The 20,533-nt window shown below is 39.0% G+C and overlaps 6 non-coding genes across 6 annotated transcripts; all 6 read left to right on the top strand.

The window, feature by feature from the left end:
* Positions 1-5,384: 5,384 nt before the first annotated feature.
* LOC138266749 (U7 small nuclear RNA) lies at positions 5,385-5,442 on the top strand. Its single transcript, XR_011199678.1, has one exon. It is a non-coding gene; the product is annotated as a U7 small nuclear RNA (small nuclear RNA).
* Positions 5,443-8,519: 3,077 nt separating this feature from the next.
* Positions 8,520-8,577, top strand: LOC138266751 (U7 small nuclear RNA). The gene has a single exon (XR_011199680.1). It is a non-coding gene; the product is annotated as a U7 small nuclear RNA (small nuclear RNA).
* A 3,076-nt stretch (positions 8,578-11,653) lies between these two features.
* On the top strand, positions 11,654-11,711 carry LOC138266756 (U7 small nuclear RNA). Its single transcript, XR_011199684.1, has one exon. It is a non-coding gene; the product is annotated as a U7 small nuclear RNA (small nuclear RNA).
* A 1,513-nt stretch (positions 11,712-13,224) lies between these two features.
* LOC138266748 (U7 small nuclear RNA) lies at positions 13,225-13,282 on the top strand. Its single transcript, XR_011199677.1, has one exon. It is a non-coding gene; the product is annotated as a U7 small nuclear RNA (small nuclear RNA).
* A 1,508-nt stretch (positions 13,283-14,790) lies between these two features.
* LOC138266753 (U7 small nuclear RNA) lies at positions 14,791-14,849 on the top strand. The gene has a single exon (XR_011199682.1). It is a non-coding gene; the product is annotated as a U7 small nuclear RNA (small nuclear RNA).
* A 2,410-nt stretch (positions 14,850-17,259) lies between these two features.
* On the top strand, positions 17,260-17,318 carry LOC138266755 (U7 small nuclear RNA). The gene has a single exon (XR_011199683.1). It is a non-coding gene; the product is annotated as a U7 small nuclear RNA (small nuclear RNA).
* Positions 17,319-20,533: the final 3,215 nt, after the last annotated feature.

Consider the following 20,533-nt stretch of genomic DNA (forward strand, 5'->3'; position numbering starts at 1 on the left):
TTAACTGAAACAGAACGAGGAAAGTCGAGTAGCAGAAATAGACTAACATAAATGTGAACAGAGTCAATGGTAGATAAAAATGTCTGAACAGAATTTTAATTTCTTTCAAAATAACCCCTTCGCTGCCAGGCCTTTTCCCCCTCCTGTGCCAAGCCTTTTTTGGGCTATTTGGGGCAGTTTGCGCTTAGGCCCTCATAACTTTTTGTTCACATAAGCTACCCACGCCAAATTTGCGTCCTTTTTTTCCAACATCCTAGGGATTCTAGAGGTACCCAGACCTTGTGGGTTCCCCTGAAGGAGACCAAGAAATTAGTCAAAATACAGTGACAAATTGTTTTTTTTTTTTAAAAATGGGGAAAAAAGGGCTGCAGAAGGTAGCTCGTGGTTTTTTCCCCTGAAAATGGCATCAACAAAGGGTTTGTGGTGGCAAGATCACCATCTTCCCAGCTTTCAGGAACAGGCAGACTTGAATTGGAAAACCCAATTTTTCAGTACAATTTTTACATTTTACTGGGACATACCCCATTTTTACTATTTTTGGTGCTTTCAGCCTCCTTCCGGTTAGTGACCAAAATGGGTGAGAAACCAATGCTGGATCCCAGAAAGCTAAACATTTCTGAAAAGTAGACAAAATTCAGAATTCAGCAAGGGGTCATTTGTGTAGATCCTACAAGTGGTTCCTACAGAAAATAACAGCTGAAATAAAAGAATATTGAAATTGAGGTGAAAAAAACAAACATTTCACTCCACGTTTTACTCTGTAACTTTTTCCTTGCGATGTCAGATTTTTAAAGCAATATACGGTTACGTCAGCTGGACTCTTCTGGTTGCGGGGATATATAGGGCTTGTAGGTTCATCAAGAACTCTAGGTACCCAGAGCCAATAAATGAGCTGCACCTTGCAATGGGTTTTTATTCTATACCGGGTATTCAGCAATTTATTTGCTGAAATATAAAAAGTGAAAAATAGGTATCAAGAAAACCTTTGTATTTCCAAAATGGCCACATGATAAAGTGTTGAGAAGCAGTGGTTATTTGCACATCTCTGAATTGCGGGGTGCCCATACTAGTATGTGAATTACAGGGCATTTCTCAAATAGACGTCTTTTTTACACACTGCCTTATATTTGGAAGGAAAAAATGTAGAGGAAGACAAGGGGCAATAACACTTGTTTTGCTATTCTATGTTCCCCCAAATCTCCCGATAAAAATGGTAGCTCACTTGTGTGAAAGGCCTAGCGCCCACGAAAGGAAATGGCACAAAACACAATGTGGACACATCACATTTTTTCACAGAAAACAGAGGTGTTTTTTACAAAGTGCCTACCTGTGTATTTTGGCCTCTACCTCAGCTGGCACCTGGGGAAACCTAGCAAACCAGCGCATTTTTTAAAACTAGACACCTAGGGGAATCCAAGATGGGGTGACTTCTGGGGCTCTGACCAGGTTCTGTTACCCAGAATCCTTTGCAAATCTCAAAATCTGACCACAAAAACACTTTTTCCTCTCATTTCAGTGACAGAAAGTTCTGGAATCTGAGAGGAGCCACAAATTTCCTTCCACCCAGCGTTCCCCCAAGTCTCCCGATAAAAATGGTACCTCACTTATGTGTGTAGGCCTAGGGCCCACAAAAGGAAATGGCCCAAAACACAACTTGGACACATCACATTTTTCATAGAAAACAGAGGTGTTTTTTACAAAGTGCCTACCTGTGGATTTTGGCCTCTAGCTCAGCGGGCACCTGGGGAATCCTAGCAAACCAGCACATTTTTTAAAACTAGACACCTAGGGGAATCCAAGATGGGGTGACCTGTGGGGCTCTGACCAGGTTCTGTTACCCAGTATCCTTTGCAAACCTCAAAATTTGGCCAAATAAACACTTTTTCCTCTCATTTCGGTGACAGAAAGTTCTGGAATCTGAGAGGAGCCACAAATTTCCTTCAACGCAGCTTTCCCCCAGGTCTCCCAATAAAAATGGTACCTCACTTGTGTGTGTAGGCCTAGCGCCCACGAAAGAAAATGCCCCCAAAACACTATCTGGACACATCAAAATGATCAAATACAAAACTAACTGTTTTTGCAGGGGGGCACCTGCGTTTTTGGTCCTGGGCTCAGCAGCCTTCTAGGGAAACCACCAAACCCAGACATTTCTGAAAACTAGACACCTGAGGGAGTCCACTGAGGTGTGACTTGCGTGGATCTCCCAATGTTTTCTTACCCAGAATCCTCAGCAAACCTCAAATTTAGCTAAAAAATCTAATTTTTCCCACATTTTTGTGTGGGATCACCACACTGGGACACATTTCATACCACCCAATGTTCCCCTCAGTCTCCCAGTAAAAATGATACCTCATTTGTGTAGGTGGGCTAAGTGCTTGTGAAAGGGAAGAGCCAAAAACATGTTGATAATGAGGGGAGCAAAGGGGGTCCAAAAGGGCAGTTTGCAAAAAAACATTTTTAGGCTGACAAGTGCAGCAGAATTTTTATCGGTATAGATGAGACTATGCTGGGTGCTAGGAATTTTGTGGATTCGGGCAGATTCCGGAAGGATCCATCACAAAAACGTGGGAAAAATGTGTGATTTCCAGCAAAGTTGGAGGTTTGCAGGGGAAATGGTGCGGGGTGCATGTGAAACACACCACCCTGGAATCACCCAGATGTTTAGTTTTCAGATGTGTCTAAGTCTTGTGGATTTTTCTACATGGCAGCGTCCCAAAGTCCAAAAAGTGCAGCCCTCACCATTCCAAGTGGGACGATTTTGAGAGTAAGCCAAGTTCTAATGGCCCAAATGTAAAACTAAAACCCCAAATAATCAAATGTCTTCTTGCATGCTGTGGGATAAGATGCTTTAGAATGCGGGGGAGAGCTGAAAGACTGTTACCCCCTTCAGTTGAGGTGGGGGCGTAACCAGGCCCATACTGCTTGGTAGCCACCACACCAATATTTTTTGTTTTTTTAAAATTCCCAGGCATCTAGTAGACTTTCTGCCCCCCCGGGTGTGGACCACTGGTGGGCAGAACAACTTTGGCCCCATTTACTTGGGGTGGGTGTATGACCATACCCCCACCCTCTTATTTTAGAAAAAAAAACTTCCCTGACCTCTGGTGGGCTTTCTGCCCCCCTTGGGGGCATATGGGCCTTCCAAAAATAGGCCCATCTGCCCCCAATGGGGGGCAGATATGGCCAACAGTAATGTGCCCCCATGGGGAGCGACCCTTACCCAAGGGGCTGCCCCCCTAAAGAAAACACACGCATACACACACACCAATCTCTGGTGCCTAAGTGGTTTCTGCCCCCATGGGGGCAATTGGCCTAACAAAAATCGTTTGATCTGCTCCCAAGGGGGGCAGAAATGGCCTAAATACAATTTGCCCCTCCAAGGGAGCGACCCTTGCCTAAGGGGTCGCTCACCATCTTTAAAACAACAACAAAAAAGAAAAGTCCCCGGTGCCTAGTGGTTTGCAGATCGGCCTAATTGAAATAGACTGATCTGCCCCCCAGGGGGGCAGAAATGGCCTAAAATAAATTTGCCCCCCAAGGGAATGCCCCTTGCCTAAGGGGTCGCTACCCTAGGGTGAAATTCACAAAAAAATTATACCTCCCTGGTGTCTAGTGGTTTCTGTCCCCCTTGGGGGCAGATTGGCCTCATAAAAATGGGCTAAATATAATTTTCCCCCTAGGGGAGCAACCCTTGCCTAAGGGGTCACTCCCGACCTCTAAAAAAAATAAAAAAAAAATGATCCCTGGTGCCTAGAGGTTTCTGCCCACCCCCCCGGGGGCAGAAAAGGCCTTAAAAAATAAATGCCCCCCCTGGGAGCGACCCTTGCCCAAGGGGTCGCTCCCTCATGCCAATTTCCTAAAAAAAAAAATCCCTGGTGTCTAGTGGACGTTTTAGCAGCAGGATTGCTTGCAATCAGGCTGCTAAAACGCTCAGAGAGACTTCTAAGGGAAGGAAATTCATTCCCTTCCCTTTGAAGCCTCTCCGGCCTCCTCCAACTGATCAAAAGAGAAATGCTTTGCATTTCTCTTCCGATGGGAGGAGGCCTCTGTGATAGTCAGCGCGTGATCGCGCACTGATGTTACGGGGGATGGGAGGGTAGGGGGTGGAAGGGGAAGGGCTTCTCCTTCCATCCCTGCCTTGGGAGGGTGGGGAGGAACCCCACAGAGCGAGCACTAGCGCTCCCTCTGGGCTCTGCACCCAGGACGTAATGGTTACATCCTGGGCACACGAGCACTGTGCCTCAGGACTTAACCATTACGTCCTGGTCACAGAAGGGGATAAAGTGGCAGAGCATAGATTATTACCAATTGCTCTTTCAGGGTTTAGTTATAACATTATCAGTGTGAACTGTGCAATGGTAAAGTGACTGCCATGTCCAATTGAAATTGTTATTCCAGTGCACTCATATTGCCTAAACAACACTATTTTCAAATACCTGATCCTTCTATGAAATAATAATATGAACAGGATCAAACTCTGCTAGAAGAGAGTCCATCCTATGTTACTTACCTGTAATAACAGAGTACTTCCACTTCAAAGAGGTGTGCTGAATGGTGTGCCTTCTGTGTATAAATTAGCATATTGCTTTCTGCAAGATCCACAAAATCTTACTGTTATCCGTGGACCCGAATCAATTAAATCAATTTTTCTAGCAGCTGTTCACTCATCTACAGTTGATCTTTGCACCCAGTGATAAATTGCACCATCCGTATATATGTGTCTTGCTCGCAGCAAATGCTTGAGGCAGAAGAATAAGCCCCACCCTCAAAAATAAGTGCCGGTGCTCAGCACTGGAAGCACAAACCACAAATTAAGCACTGGATCTAATACAAATGATTAATATGTATTAGTTTTACATTTTTGTTTTATTCTTCTCTAGCATGCTTCTATAGATGTTGATGTAGTTGTGTATGTAAATTTATTTTCAAAGCGTGGATCTCCTGTCTTCCAAATTAGCTGTTTGCGGAGAAGGTAGTGTAAGAAATGAAAAAATGTATACAACTAATGTTGAAGGTGTCATCTTTTAGAATTAGTAGTACTAATATGAAATTATAAGGTGACCAGGTGCAAGGACTGCTGAAAGTTGTTAAAGGAGAGACCATCAAATTTTCCTTGCCAGCAATTACACCATATACCCACTTCTACGTAGTTTAGCTGAGAGGTGTGGTCTCTCTCTATCAATTAGCATATTCCAGTCTCCTACATCTTCACGATCATTATATATTTTGGTGGGCCTGAACTAAGCAAATCAAATGCTTTTTCAGAAGCTTTCAATTCTAGATTCCTTCTTCAGATCCTTTCGAAGATTGCAGTGCTGTGCTTAGCCCCGACACAGAGCTATGAGATCCTAGGAATTGGTTACAGGCTTGATTTCTTTTTCATTCGATATAATAGCTCTTTTGAAGTTTGTCTAGCAGGTTTCTCTTAAATAAGGAGCCCATCTTGTTAGTCAATAGTAGATTATCAATTATTGTGATCTACTATGAATGATTAATATGTATTAGTTTTACATTTTTGTTTTACTCTTATGTAGCATGCTTCTATAGTTGTGTATGGATTTGTTTTTCAAATCATGTATCTCCTGTCTTGCAAATTAGCTGTTTGTAGAAAAGGTAGTATAAGAAATGTAAAAATGTGTACAACAAATGTTGGCAGCAAGATTCGACTGACTATGACAAGATGTAAACGGAACAAATGACAGACTCACACAGAGCTAGAGAGACCAACAGCTTAACTGAAAAAGAATGAGGAAAGGAGAGAAGAAGAAATAGACTAACATAAATGTGAACAGAGTCAATGGTAGAAAAAGATGTCTGAACAGAGTTTTAATTTCTTCCAAAATAAAGTGGCAGAGCATAAATTATTACCAATTGCTCCTTCAGGGTTTAGTTATAACATTATCACTGTGGACTCTGCAAAGGTAAAGTGGCTGTCATCTCCAAGTGAAATGTTTATTCCAGTACACTCAAATTGCCTAAATAACACTATTTTCAACTATTTGGTGCTTCTATGAAATAATAATGTGAACAGGATCAAACTCTGCTAGAAGACAATCCTATGTTACTTACCTGCAATAGCAGACAACTTGCGCTTCAAAGAGGTTTGTTGAAAGGTGTGCCCTCTGTGTATAAATTAGCATGTTGAATTCTGCAACATGCACAAAATCTTACTGCTATCTTTGGACGCCAATCAATTCAATCAATTCTTTCTAGCAGCTGTTCACTGTTCTACAGTTGATCTTTACACCCAAAGATAAATTGCACCATCCGCGTATTACCACCATCACAGTGATGAGATCCCCCGAATTGAGCTATATCCTTCAGATTAATTTAGCAATGCTATCATGGAGCAAGGGTGTCTCTGTTGGCGTATGGTAGCTTGTATTGCTCCAGTCTAGTGGTGAATGTAGGAATGAGTTGTTTTTTGCAGTAATTGTGCATTCCTGCTTTTTTTGTCTTTGACTCTAGGGCAGTGCAGTAAGTGTCTTTATGATACTGTTCTGCACCAAAAACCTCATAAATGAGATCCTATATGCCCAATTACCTATTCCATAACATAGTTCTCAAACTACTGAAGGTATCATCTTTTAAAATTAGTAGTACTAATATGAAGTTATAAGATGACCAGGTGCAAGTACTGCTGAAAGATGTTAAAGGAGAGGCCATCACATTTTCCTTACCAGCAATTACACCATGAACCCCCTTCTATGTAGTTTAGCTGAGAGGTGTGGTCTCTGTCTATAAATTAGCATATGCCAGTCTCCTACATCTTCATGATCATTATATATTTTGGTGGGCCTGAATTAAGGAAATCAAATGCTTTTTCAGAAGCTTCCAATTCTAGATTCTTTCTTCAGATCCTTTCAAAGATTGCAGTGTCTGTGCTTTGCCCCATCACAGAGACATGAGATCCTAGGAATTGGTTACAGGCTTCATGTCGTTTTCATTAGATATAGTAGCTCTTTTGGAGTATGTCTAGCAGCTTTCTATTAAATGAGGACCCCCATCTTGGTAATCAATAGTAGATTGTGAATTATTGTGTTCTAATATTAATGATTAATATATATTAGTTTTACATTTTTGTTTCACTCTTATGTAGCATGCTTCTATAGTTGTTGTGTATGGATATTTCTTTTCAAATCATGTATCTCCTATCTTGCAAATTAGCTGTTTGTAGAGACGGTAGTTTAAGAAAGGTAAAAATGTGTACAACAAATGTTGGCAGCAATATTCGACCGACTACGACAAGATGTAAACAGAACAAATGACAGACTCACACAGAGCTAGCGAGACAAACTGCTTAACCGAAACAGAATGCGGAATGTCGAGGAGAAGAAATAGTCTAACATAAATGTGAACAGAGTCAATGGTAGAGAAAGATGTCTGAACAGAGTTTTAATTTCTTCCAAAATAAAGTGGCAGAGCATAAATTATTACCAATTGCTCTTTCAGGGTTTATATATAACATTATCAATGTGGTCTCTGCAATGGTGAAGTGACTGCCATGCCCAATTGACATTTTTATTCCAGTGCACTCATATTGCCTAAAAAACACTATTTTCAACTATCTGGTCCTTCTATGTAATAATAATGTGAACAGGATCAAACTCTGCTAGAAGACAATCTTATGTTACTTACCTGCAATAATAGAGTACTTGCGCTTCAAAGAGGTTTGTTGAAAGGTGAGTCCTCTGTGTATAAATTAGCATATTGAATTCTGTAAGATCCACAACATCTTACTGCTATCTGTGGACCCGAATCAATTAAATCAATTTCTTCTAGTAGCTGTTCACTATTCTACAGTTGATCTTTACACCCAAATATAAATTGCACCATCCTTGCAGTACCCCCATTACAGTGATGAGATCCCTGGAATTGGGCTATATCCTTGAGATTAATTTATTAATGCTACTATGGAGTAGCGGTGTCTATGTTAGTTGCTTGCTGTTTCTATTGTTCCAGTCTAGTGGTAAATATAGGAATTCGTTGTTTTTCGCAGTAACTGTGCATTCCTGCTTTTTTTTGTTTTTGGTTGGAGGGCAATGCAGTAAGTCTCTTTATGATACTGTTCTGCTCCAAACACCTCATAAATGAGGTCCTATATGCCCCATTACCTATTCCATAACATAGTTCTCAAACTATTGAAGGTATCATCTTTTAAAATTAGTAGTACTAATATGAAATTATAAGGTAACCAGGTGCAAGTACTGCTGAAAGATGTTAAAGGAGAGGCCATCACATTGCCCTTACCAGCAATTACACCATATACCCACTTCTACGTAGTTTAGCTGAGAGGTGTGGTCTCTGTCTATAAGTTAGCATATGCCAGTCTCCTACATCTTTATGATCATTATATATTTAGGTGGGCCTGAACTAAGGAAATCAAATGCTTTTTAAGAAGCTTCCAATTCTAGATTCTTTCTTCAGATCCTTTCAAAGATTGCAGTGTCTGTGCTTTGCCCCCATCACAGAGACATGAGATCCTAGGAATTGGTTACAGGCTTGATTTATTTTTCATTAGATATAATAGCTCTTTTGCAATTTGTCTAGCAGGTTTCCATTAAATAAGGAACCCATTTTGTTAATCAATAATAGATTGTGAATTATTGTGATCTAATATTAATGATTAATATGTATTAGTTTTACATTTTTGTTTCACTCATATAGCATGCTTCTATAGTTGTTGTGTATGGACATTTCTTTTCAAATCATGTATCTTCTATCTTGCGAATTAGCTGTTTGTAGAGACGGTAGTTTCAGAAAACTAAAAATGTGTACAACAAATGTTGGCAGCAAGATTCGACCGACTACGACAAGATGTAAACAGAACAAATGACAGACTCACAAAGAGCTAGAGAGACAAACTGCTTAACCGAAACAGAATGCGGAATGTCGAGGAGAAGAAATAGACTAACATAAATGTGAACAGAGTAAATGGTAGAAAAAGATGTCAGAACAGAGTTTTAATTTCTTCCAAAATAAAGTGGCAGAGCATAGATTATTACCAATTGCTCTTTCAGGGCTTATATATAACGTTATCAGTGTGGACTCTGCAATGGTAAAGTGACTGCCATGTCCAATTGAAATTTTTATTCCAGTGCACTCATATTGCCTAAAAAATACTATTTTCAACTATCTGGTCCTTCTATGAAATAATAATGTGAACAAGATCAAACTCTGATAGAAGACAATCCTATGGTTACTTACATGCAATAACAGAGTGCTTGCGCTTCAAAGAGGTTTGTTGAAAGGTGTGTCCTCTGTGTGTAAATTAGCATATTGAATTCTGCAAGATCCACAAAATCTTACTGCTATCTGTGGACCCAAATCAATTAAATCAATTTTACTAGCAGCGGTTCACTATTCTACAGTTGATCTTTACACCCAAAGATAAATTGCACCATCTGTGTAGTACCACCATCACAGTGATGAGATCCCTGGAATTGGGCTATATCTTTGAGATTAATTTATCAATGCTTCTATGGAGTAGGGGTGTGTATGTTGGTTTCTGGCAGGTTGTTTTGTTCCAGTATAGTGGTGAATATAGGAATGAGTTGATTTTTGCAGTAACTGTGCATTCCTGTGTTTTTGTCTTTGGCTGTAGAACAGTGCAGTAAGTGTCTTCATGATACTGTTCTGCACCAAAAACCTCATAAATGAGGTCCTATATACCCAATTACCTATTCCATAACATAGTTGTCAAACTATTGAAGGTATCATCTTTTAAAATTAGTTGTACTAATATGAAATTATAAGGTAACCAGGTGCAAGTACTGCTGAAAGATGTTAAAGGAGAGGCCATCACATTTTCCTTACCAGCAATTACACCATATACCCACTTCTACGTAGTGTAGCTGAGAGGTGTGGTCTCTGTCTATAAAGTAGCATATGCCAGTCTCCTACATCTTCATGATCATTATATATTTTGGTGGGCCTGAACTAAGGAAATCAAATGCTTTTTCAGAACCTTCCAATTCTGGATTCTTTCTTCAGATCCTTTCAAAGATTGCAGTGTCTGTGCTTTGCCCCCATCACAGAGATATGAGATCCTAGGAATTGGTTACAGGCCTGATTTCTTTTTCATTAGATATAATAGCTCTTTTGCAATGTGTCTAGCCGGTTTCCATTAAATAAGGAACCCATTTTGTTAATCAATAGTAGATTGTGAATTATTGTTATCTAATATTAATGATTAATATGTATTAGTTTTTCATTTTTGTTTCACTCTTATGTAGCATGCTTCTATAGTTGTTGTGTATGGACATTTCTTTTCAAATCATGTATCTCCTAGCTTGCAAATTAGCTGTTTGTAGAGACGGTAGTTTAAGAAAAGTAAAAATGTGTACCACAAATGTTGGCAGCAATATTCGACCGACTACGACAAGATGTAAACAGAACAAATGACAGACTCACAGAGAGCTAGAGAGTCAAACTGCTTAACCGAAACTGAATGCGGAATGTCGAGGAGAAGAAATAGACTAACATAAATGTGAACAGAGTCAATGGTAGAAAAAGATGTCTGAACAGAGTTTTAATTTCTTCCAAAATAAAGTGGCAGAGCATAGATTATTACCAATTGCTCTTTCAGGGTTTAGTTATAACATTATCAGTGAGGACTCTGCAATGGTGAAGTGACTGCCATGCCCAATTGACATTTTTATTCCAGTGCACTCATATTGCCTAAATAACACTATTTTCAACTATCTGGCCCTTCTATGAAATAATAATGTGAACAGGATCAAACTCTGCTAGAAGACAATCCTATGTTACTTACCTGCAATAACAGAGTACTTGCGCTTCAAAGAGGTTTGTTGGAAGGTGAGTCCTCTGTGTATAAATTAGCATATTGAATTCTGCAAGATCCACAAAATCTTACTGCTATCTGTGGACCCGAATCAATTAAATCAATTTTTCTAGTAGCTGTTCACTGTTCTACAGTTGATCTTTACAACCAAAAATAAATTGCACCATCTGTGTAGTACCACCATCACAGTGATGAGATCCCTGGAATTGGGCTAAATCCTTGAGATTAATTTGTCAATGCTACTATGGAGTAGGGGTGTCTATGTTGGTTTCTTGCCGTTTCTATTGTTCCAGTCTAGTGGTAAATATAGGAATTAATTGTTTTTCGCAGTAACTGTGCATTCCTGCTTTTTTTGTCTGGGGTTGGAGGGCAGTGCAGTAAGTCTCTTTATGATACTGTTCTGCTCCAAACACCTCATAAATGAGGTCCTATATGCCCCATTACCTATTCCATAACATTGTTCTCAAACTATTGAAGGTATCATCTTTTAAAATTAGTAGTACTAATATGAAATTATAAGGTAACCAGGTGCACATACTGCTGAAAGATGTTAAAGGAGAGGCCATCACACTTTCCTTACCAGCAATTACACCATATACCCACTTCTATGTAGTTTAGCTGAGAGGTGTGGTCTCTGTCTATAAATTAGCACATGCCAGTCTCCTACATCTTCATGATCATTACATATTTTGGTGGGCCTGAACTAAGGAAATCAAATGCTTTTTCAGAACCTTCCAATTCTGGATTCTTTCTTCAGATCCTTTCAAAGATTTCAGTGTCTGTGCTTTGCCCCCATCACAGAGATATGAGATCCTAGGAATTGGTTACAAGCCTGATTTCTTTTTCATTAGATGTAATAGCTCTTTTGCAATGTGTCTAGCAGGTTTCCATTAAATAAGGAACCCATTTTGTTAATCAATAGTAGATTGTGAATTATTGTTATATAATATTAATGATTAATATGTATTAGTTTTTCATTTTTGTTTCACTCTTATGTAGCATGCTTCTATAGTTGTTGTGTATGGACATTTCTTTTCAAATCATGTATCTCCTAGCTTGCAAATTAGCTGTTTGTAGAGACGGTAGTTTAAGAAAAGTAAAAATGTGTACAACAAATGTTGGCAGCAAGATTCGACTGGCTACGACAAGATGTAAACAGAACAAATGACAGACTCAGACAGAGCTAGAGAGACAAACTGCTTAACCGAAACAGAATGTGGAATGTCGAGGAGAAGAAATAGACTAACATAAATGTGAACAGAGTAAACGGTAGGAAAAGATGTCAGAACAGAGTTTTAATTTCTTCCAAAATAAAGCGGCAGAGCATAGATTATTACCAATTGCTCTATCCAGGTTTATATATAACATTATCAGTGTGGACTCTGCAATGGTAAAGTGACTGCCATGTCCAATTGAAATTTTTATTCCAGTGCACTCATATTGCCTAAATAACACTATTTTCAACTATCTGGTCCTTCTATGAAATAATAATGTGAACAGGATCAAACTCTGCTAGAAGACAATCCTATGTTACTTACCTGCAATAATAGAGTACTTGCGCTTCAAAGAGGTTTGGTGAAAGGTGTGTCCTCTGTGTATAAATTAGCATATTGAATTCTGTAAGATCCACAAAATCTTACTGCTATCTGTGGATCCGAATTAATTAAATCAATTTTTTCTAGCAGCTGTTCATTATTGAACAGATGATCTTCACTCCCAAAGATAAATTGCACCATCCTTGTATTACCACCATCACAATGATGAGATCCCTGGAATTGGGCTATGTCCTTCAGATTAATTTAGCAAATCTACTGTGGAGTAGGGTTGTCTATGTTGTTTTCTGGCAGGTTGAATTGTTCCAGTCTAGTGGTTAATATAGGAACGAGTTGTTTTTTGCAGTAACTATGTGTTCCTGCTTTTATTTTGTCTTTGGCTGTAGGGCAGTGCAGTAAGTGTCTTTATGATACTGTTTTCAACCAACAACCTTGTAAATGAGGTCCTATATGCCCAATTACCTATTCCATAACATAGTTCTCAAACTATTGAAGGTATCATCTTTTACAATTAGAAGTACTAATATGAAATTATAAAGTGACCAGGTGCAAGTACTGCTGAAAGATGTTAAAGGAGAGGCCATCACATTTTCCATACCAGCAATTACACCATATACCCACTTCTACGTAGTTTAGCTGAGAGGTGTGGCCTCTGTCTATAAATTAGCATATGCCAGTCTCCCACATCTTCATAATCATTATATATTTTGGTGGGCCTGAACTAAGGAAATCTAATGCTTTTTCAGAAGCTTCCAATTCTAGATTCTTTCTTCAGATCAATTCAAAGATTGCAGTGTCTGTGCTTTGCACCCATCACAGAGATATGAGATCTTAGGAATTGGTTACAGACTTGCTTTCTTTCCCATTAGGTATAATAGCTCTTTTGCAACTTGTCTAGCAGGTTTCTCTTAAATGAGGAACCCATCTTGTTAATCAAGAGTAGATTATGAATTATTGTGATCTAATACTAGTGATTAATATGTATTAGTTTTACATTTTTGTTTTACTCTTATGTAGCATGCTTCTATAGTTGTTGTGTATGGACATTTCTTTTCAAATCATGTATTTCGTGTCTTGGAAATTAGCTGTTTGTAGAGACGGTAGTTTATGAAATGTAAACATGTGTACAACAAATGTTGGCAGAACGATTCGACTGACCACGACAAGATGTAAACAGAACAAATGACAGACTCACACAGAGCTAGAGAGACAAACTGCTTAACTGAAACAAAATGAGGAAAGTTGAGAAGAAGAAATAGATTAACATAAATGTGGACAGAGTCAATGGTAGAAAAAGATGTCTGAACAGAGTTTTAAGTTCTTCCAAAATAAAGTGGCAGAGCATAGATTATTACCAATTCCTCGTTTAGGGTTTACTTATAACATTATTAGTGTGGACTCTGCAATGGTAAAGTGACTGCCATGTCCAATTGAAATTTTTATTCCAGTGCACTCATTGCCTAAATAACACTATTTTCAACTATCTGGTCCTTCTATGAAATAATAATGTGAACAGGATCAATCTCTCATAGAAGGCAATCCTTTGTTACTTATCTGCAATAACAGAGTACTTGCGCTTCAAAGAGGTTTATTGAAAGTTGTGCCGTCTGTGTATAAATTAGCGTATTGAATTCTGCAAGATCCACAAAATCTTACTGCTATCTGTGGACCCGAATCAATTAAATCAATTTTTTCTAGCAGCTGTTCACTATTCTACAGTTAATCTTTACACCCAAAGATAAATTGCACCATCCTTATATTCCCACCATCACAGTGATGAGATCCCTGGAATTGGGCTATATCCTTGAGATTAATTTATCAATTCTGTGATGGAGCAAGTGTGTCTATGTTGATTTCTGGTAGGTTGTATTGTTCCAGTCTAGTGGTGAATATAGGAATGAGTTGATTTTTGCAGTAATTGTGCATTCCCGCTTTTTTTTGTCTTTGTCTCTAGGGCATTGCAGTAAGTGTCTTATGATACTGTTCTCAACCAAAAACCTTGTAAATGATGTCCTATATGCCCGATTACCTATTTCATAACATAGTTCTCAAACTATTGAAGGTATCATCTTTTAAAATTAGTAGTACTAATATGAAATTATAAGGTGACCAGGTGCAAGTACTGCTGAAAGATGTTAAAGGAGAGGCCATCACATTTTCCATACCAGCAATTACATCATATACCCACTTCTACGTAGTTTAGCTGAGAGGTGTGGTCTCTGTCTATAAATTAGCATATGCCAGTCTCCTACATCTTCATGATCATTATATATTTGGGTGGGCCTGAACTAAGGACATCAATTGCTTTTTCCGAAGCTTCCACTTCTAGATTCTTTCTTTAGATCCTTTCAAAGATTGCAGTGTCTGTGCTTTGTCGCCATCACAGAGATATAAAATCCTAGGAATTGGTTACAGGCTTGAATTATTTTGTATTAGTTATGATAGCTCTTTTGCAATTTGTCCACCAGGTTTCTTTTAAATGAGGAACCCATCTTGTTGCTCAATAGTAGATTATTAATTATTGTGATTTAATACAAATGATCAATATGTATTAGTTTTACATTTTTGTGTTATTCTTATGTAGCATGCTTCTATAGTTGTTGTGTATGGATATTTCTTTTCAAATCATGCATCACCTGTCTTGCAAATTAGCTGTTTGTAGAGAAGGTAGTATAAGAAATGTAAAAATGTGTACAACAAAGGTTGGCAGCAAGATTCGACTGACTACGACAAGATGTAAACAGAACAAATGACAGACTCACACAGAGCTAGAGAGACAAAGGGGCATATTTATACTCTGTTTGCGCCGGATTTGGGTCGTTTTTTTTAACGCAAAACTAACTCCATATTTATACTTTGGCGTTAGACCCGTCTAGCGCCAAAGATCTTGGAGTTTGCGTCATTTTTTTGCGTGGACACCTTCCTTGCGTTAATGATATGCAAGGTAGGCGCTCCCTTCTAAAAAATGACTCCGAGGCATGTGCGCCGTATTTACACTCCTGTGCAAAAATGACGCCCGGGAGTGGGCGGGTCAAAAAAAATGACGTCCAGCCGCTTTAGCGTCATTTTTTAACGCCTGGTCAGGGCAGGCGTTAAGGGACCTGTGGGCTCGGAAGGAGCCCAGAGGTGCCCTCCCATGCCCCCAGGGACACCCCCTGCCACCCTTGCCCACCCCAGGAGGACGCCCAAGGATGGAGGGACCCATCCCAGGGAACTTAAGGTAAGTTCAGGTAAGTATATATATTTTTTTTTTGGGTGGCATAGGGGGGTCTGATTTGTGCCCCCCTACATGCCACTATGCCCAATGACCATGCCCAGGGGACATAAGTCCCCTGGGCATGGCCATTGGGCAAGGAGGCATGACTCCTGTCTTTGCTAAGACAGGAGTCATTTAAATGGGGGTTGGGAGTAAAAAAAAATGGCGCAAATCGGGTTGAGGCAAAAATTTTGCCTCAGCCTGACTTGCCCCATTTTTGGACGCCTAAGCTCCATTTTCCCCTACGCCGGCGCTGCCTGGTGTAAGTCATTTTTTTTTACTCACACCAGGCAGCTCCGCCGGCTAACGTCATTCCATAAATAAGGCGCCCGCATGGCGCTTTGGAATGGCGTTAGCCGGCATTAAAAATGTTTACGCACAACTGCGTTGGCGCAGTTGTGCGCCAAAAAGTATAAATACGGCCCAAACTACTTAACTGAAACAGAATAAGGAAAGTCGAGAAGAAGAAATAGACTAACATAAATGTGAACAGAGTAAATGGTTGAAAAAGATGTCAGAACTGAGTTTTTATTTCTTCCAAAATAAAGCGGCAGAGCATAGATTGTTACCAATTGCTCTTTCAGGGTTTATATATAACATTATCAGTGTGGACTCTGCAATGGTAAAGTGACTGCCATGTCCAATTGAAATTTTTATTCCAGCGCACTCATTGCCTAAATAACACTATTTTCAACTATCTGGTCCTTCTATGAAATAATAATGTGAACAGGATCAATCTCTGATAGAAGACAATCCTATGTTACCTACCTGCAATAACAGAGTACTTGCACTTCAAAGAGGTTTGTTGAAAGGTGTGTCCTCTGTGTCTAGATTAGAATATTGAATTCAGCAAGATCCACAAAATCCTACTGCTGTCTGTGGACCCGAATCAATTAAATCAATTTTTTCTAGCAGCCGTTCACTATTCTACAGTTGATCTTTACACCCAAAGATATATTGCACCATCCTTGTATTACCACCATCACAGTGATGAGATCCCTATAATTGAACTATATCCTTGAGGTTAGTTTATCAATTCTATTATGAAACAGGGGTGTCTATGTTGGTTTTTGGCAGGTTGGATTGTCCTAGTCTTGTGAATAAAGAAATGAGTTGTTTTTCGCAGTAACTGTGCATTCTTGTTTTTTTTTTGTATTTGGCTGTAGGGCAGTGCAGTAAGTGTCTTTATGATACTGTTTTCAACCAAAAACCTTGTAAATGAGGTCTTATATGCCCAATTACCTATTCCATAACATAGTTCTCAAACTATTGAAGGTATCATCTTTTAAAATTAGTAGTACTAATATGAAATTATAAGGTGACCAGGTGCAAGTACTGCTGAAAGATGTTAAAGGAGAGGCCATCACATTTTCCATACCAGCAATTACACCATATACTCACTTCTACGTAGTTTAGCTGAGAGGTGTGGTCTCTGTCTATAAATTAGCATATGCCAGTCTCCTACATCTTCATGATCATTATATATTTGGGTGGGCCTGAACTAAGGACATCAATTGCTTTTTCCGAAGCTTCCACTTCTAGATTCTTTCTTTAGATCCTTTCAAAGATTGCAGTGTCTGTGCTTTGTCGCCATCACAGAGATATAAAATCCTAGGAATTGGTTACAGGCTTGAATTATTTTTTATTAGTTATGATAGCTCTTTTGCAATTTGTCCACCAGGTTTCTTTTAAATGAGGAACCCATCTTGTTGCTCAATAGTAGATTATTAATTATTGTGATTTAATTCAAATGATCAATATGTATTAGTTTTACATTTTTGTGTTATTCTTATGTAGCATGCTTCTATAGTTGTTGTGTATGGATATTTCTTTTCAAATCATGTATCACCTGTCTTGCAAATTAGCTGTTTGTAGAGAATGTAGTATAAGAAATGTAAAAATGTGTACAACAAATGTTGGCAGCAAGATTCGACTGACTACGACAAGATGTAAACAGAACAAATGACAGACTCACACAGAGCTAGAGAGACAAAGGGGCATATTTATACTCTGTTTGCGCCGGATTTCCGTCGTTTTTTTTTACGCAAATCCGACGCAAAACTAACTCCATATTTATACTTTGGCGTTAGACCCGTCTAGCGCCAAAGATCTTGGAGTTTGCGTCATTTTTTAGCGTGGGACCTGTGGGCTCGGAAGGAGCCCAGAGGTGCCCTCCCATGCCCCCAGGGACACCCCCTGCCACCCTTGCCCACCCCAGGAGGATGCCCAAGGATGGAGGGACCCATCCCAGGGAACTTAAGGAAAGTTCAGGTAAGTATTTTTTTTTTTTTTTTTGTGGCATAGGGGGTTCTGACTTGTGCCCCCCTACATGCCACTATGCCCAATGACCATGCCCAGGGGACATAAGTCCCCTGGGCATGGCCATTGGGCATGGAGGCATGACTCCTGTCTTTGCTAAGACAGGAGTCATTTAAATGGGGGTTGGGAGTAAAAAAAAATGGCGCAAATCGGGTTGAGGCGAAAATTTTGCCTCAGCCTGACTTGCCCCATTTTTTGACGCCCAAGCTCCATTTTCCCCTACGCCGGCGCTGCCTGGTGTAAGTCATTTTTTTTTACGCACACCAGGCAGCTCCGCCGGCTAACGTCATTCCATAAATAAGGCGCCGCATGGCGCTTTGGAATGGCGTTAGCCGGCGTTAAATTTTTTTACGCACAACTGCGTTGGCGCAGTTGTGCGCCAAAAAGTATAAATACGGCCCAAACTACTTAACTGAAACAGAATAAGGAAAGTCGAGAAGAAGAAATAGACTAACATAAATGTGAACAGAGTAAATGGTTGAAAAAGATGTCAGAACTGAGTTTTTATTTCTTCCAAAATAAAGCAGCAGAGCATAGATTGTTACCAATTGCTCTTTCAGGGTTTATATATAACATTATCAGTGTGGACTCTGCAATGGTAAAGTGACTGCCATGTCCAATTGAAATTTTTATTCCAGCACACTCATTGCCTAAATAACATAATTTTCAACTATCTGGCCCTTCTATGAAATAATAATGTGAACAGGATCAATCTCTGATAGAAGACAATCCTATGTTACCTACCTGCAATAACAGAGTACTTGCACTTCAAAGAGGTTTGTTGAAAGGTGTGTCCTCTGTGTCTAGATTAGAATATTGAATTCAGCAAGATCCACAAAATCCTACTGCTGTCTGTGGACCCGAATCAATTAAATCTATTTTTTCTAGCAGCTGTTCACTATTCTACAGTTGATCTTTACACCCAAAGATATATTGCACCATCCTTGTATTCCCACCATCACAGTTATGAGATCCCTGTAATTGAACTATATCCTTGAGGTTAGTTTATCAATTCTATTATGAAACAGGGGTGTCTATGTTGGTTTTTGGCAGGTTGGGTTGTTCTAGTCTTGTGAATAAAGAAATGAGTTGTTTTTCGCAGTAACTGTGCATTCTTGGTTTTTTTTGTATTTGGCTGTAGGGCAGTGCAGTAAGTGTCTTTATGATACTGTTTTCAACCAAAAACCTTGTAAATGAGGTCTTATATGCCCAATTACCTATTCCATAACATAGTTCTCAAACTATTGAAGGTATCATCTTTTAAAATTAGTAGTACTAATATGAAATTATAAGATGACCAGGTGCAAGAACTGCTGAAAGATGTTAAAGGAGAGGCCATCACATTTTCCATACCAGCAGTTACACCATATAGCCACTTCTACGTAGTTTAGCTGAGAGGTGAGGTCTCTGTCTATAAATTAGCATATGCCAGTCTCCTACATCTTCATGATCAATATATATTTTGGTGGGCCTGAACTAAGGAAATCAAATGCTTTTTCAGAAGCTTTCAATTCTAGATTCTTTTTTCAGATCAATTCAAAGATTGCAGTGTCTGTGCTTTGCACCCATCACAGAGATGTGAGATCCTAGGAATTGGTTAAAGAGTTGCTTTCTTTTTTCATGAGGTATAATAGCTGTTTTGTAACTTGTGTAGCAGGTTTTTCTTAATTTTAGGAACCCATCTTGTTAATCAATAGTGGATTATGAATTGTTGTGATCTAATACTAGTGATTAATATGTATTAGTTTTACATTTTTCTTTTACTCTTATGTAGCCTGCTTCTATACTTTTTGTGTATGGACATTTCTTTTCAAATCATGTATTTCCTGGCTTGCAAATTAGCTGTTTGTAGAGACGGTAGTTTAAGAAATGTAAAAATTTGTACAACAAAGGTTGGCAGCAAGATTCAACTGACTAAGACAAGATATAAACAGAACAAATGACAGACTCAAACAGAGCTAGAGAGACAAACTGCTTAACTGAAACAAAATGAGGAAAGTTGAGAAGAAGAAATAGACTAACATAAATGTGAACAGAGTCAATGGTAGAAAAAGATGTCTGAACAGAGTTTTAAGTTCCTCCAAAATAAAGTGGCAGAGCATAGATTATTACCAATTGCTCTTTTAGGGTTTACTTATAGCATTATCAGTGTGGACTCTGCAATGGTAAAGTGACTGCCATGTCCAATTGAAATATTTATTCCAGTGCACTCATTGCCTAAATAACACTATTTTCAACTATCTGGTCCTCCTATGAAATAATAATGTGAACAGGATCAATCTCTCATAGAACACAATCCTATGTTAATTACCTGCAATAACAGAGTACTTGCGCTTCAAAGAGGTTTGTTGAAAGGTGTGTCCTCTGTATATAAATTAGCATATTGAATTGTGCAAGATCCACAAAATCTTACTGCTATCTGTGGACCCGAATCAATTAAATCAATTTTACTAGCAGCTGTTCACTATTCTACACTTGATCTTTACACCCAAAGATAAATTGCACCATCTGTGTAGTACCACCATCACAGTGATGAGATCCCTGGAATTGGGCTATATCTTTGAGATTAATTTATCAATGGTACTATGGAGTAGGGGTGTT

Source organism: Pleurodeles waltl, chromosome 11, assembly GCF_031143425.1.
Source record: "Pleurodeles waltl isolate 20211129_DDA chromosome 11, aPleWal1.hap1.20221129, whole genome shotgun sequence".
Taxonomy (NCBI): domain Eukaryota; kingdom Metazoa; phylum Chordata; class Amphibia; order Caudata; family Salamandridae; genus Pleurodeles; species Pleurodeles waltl.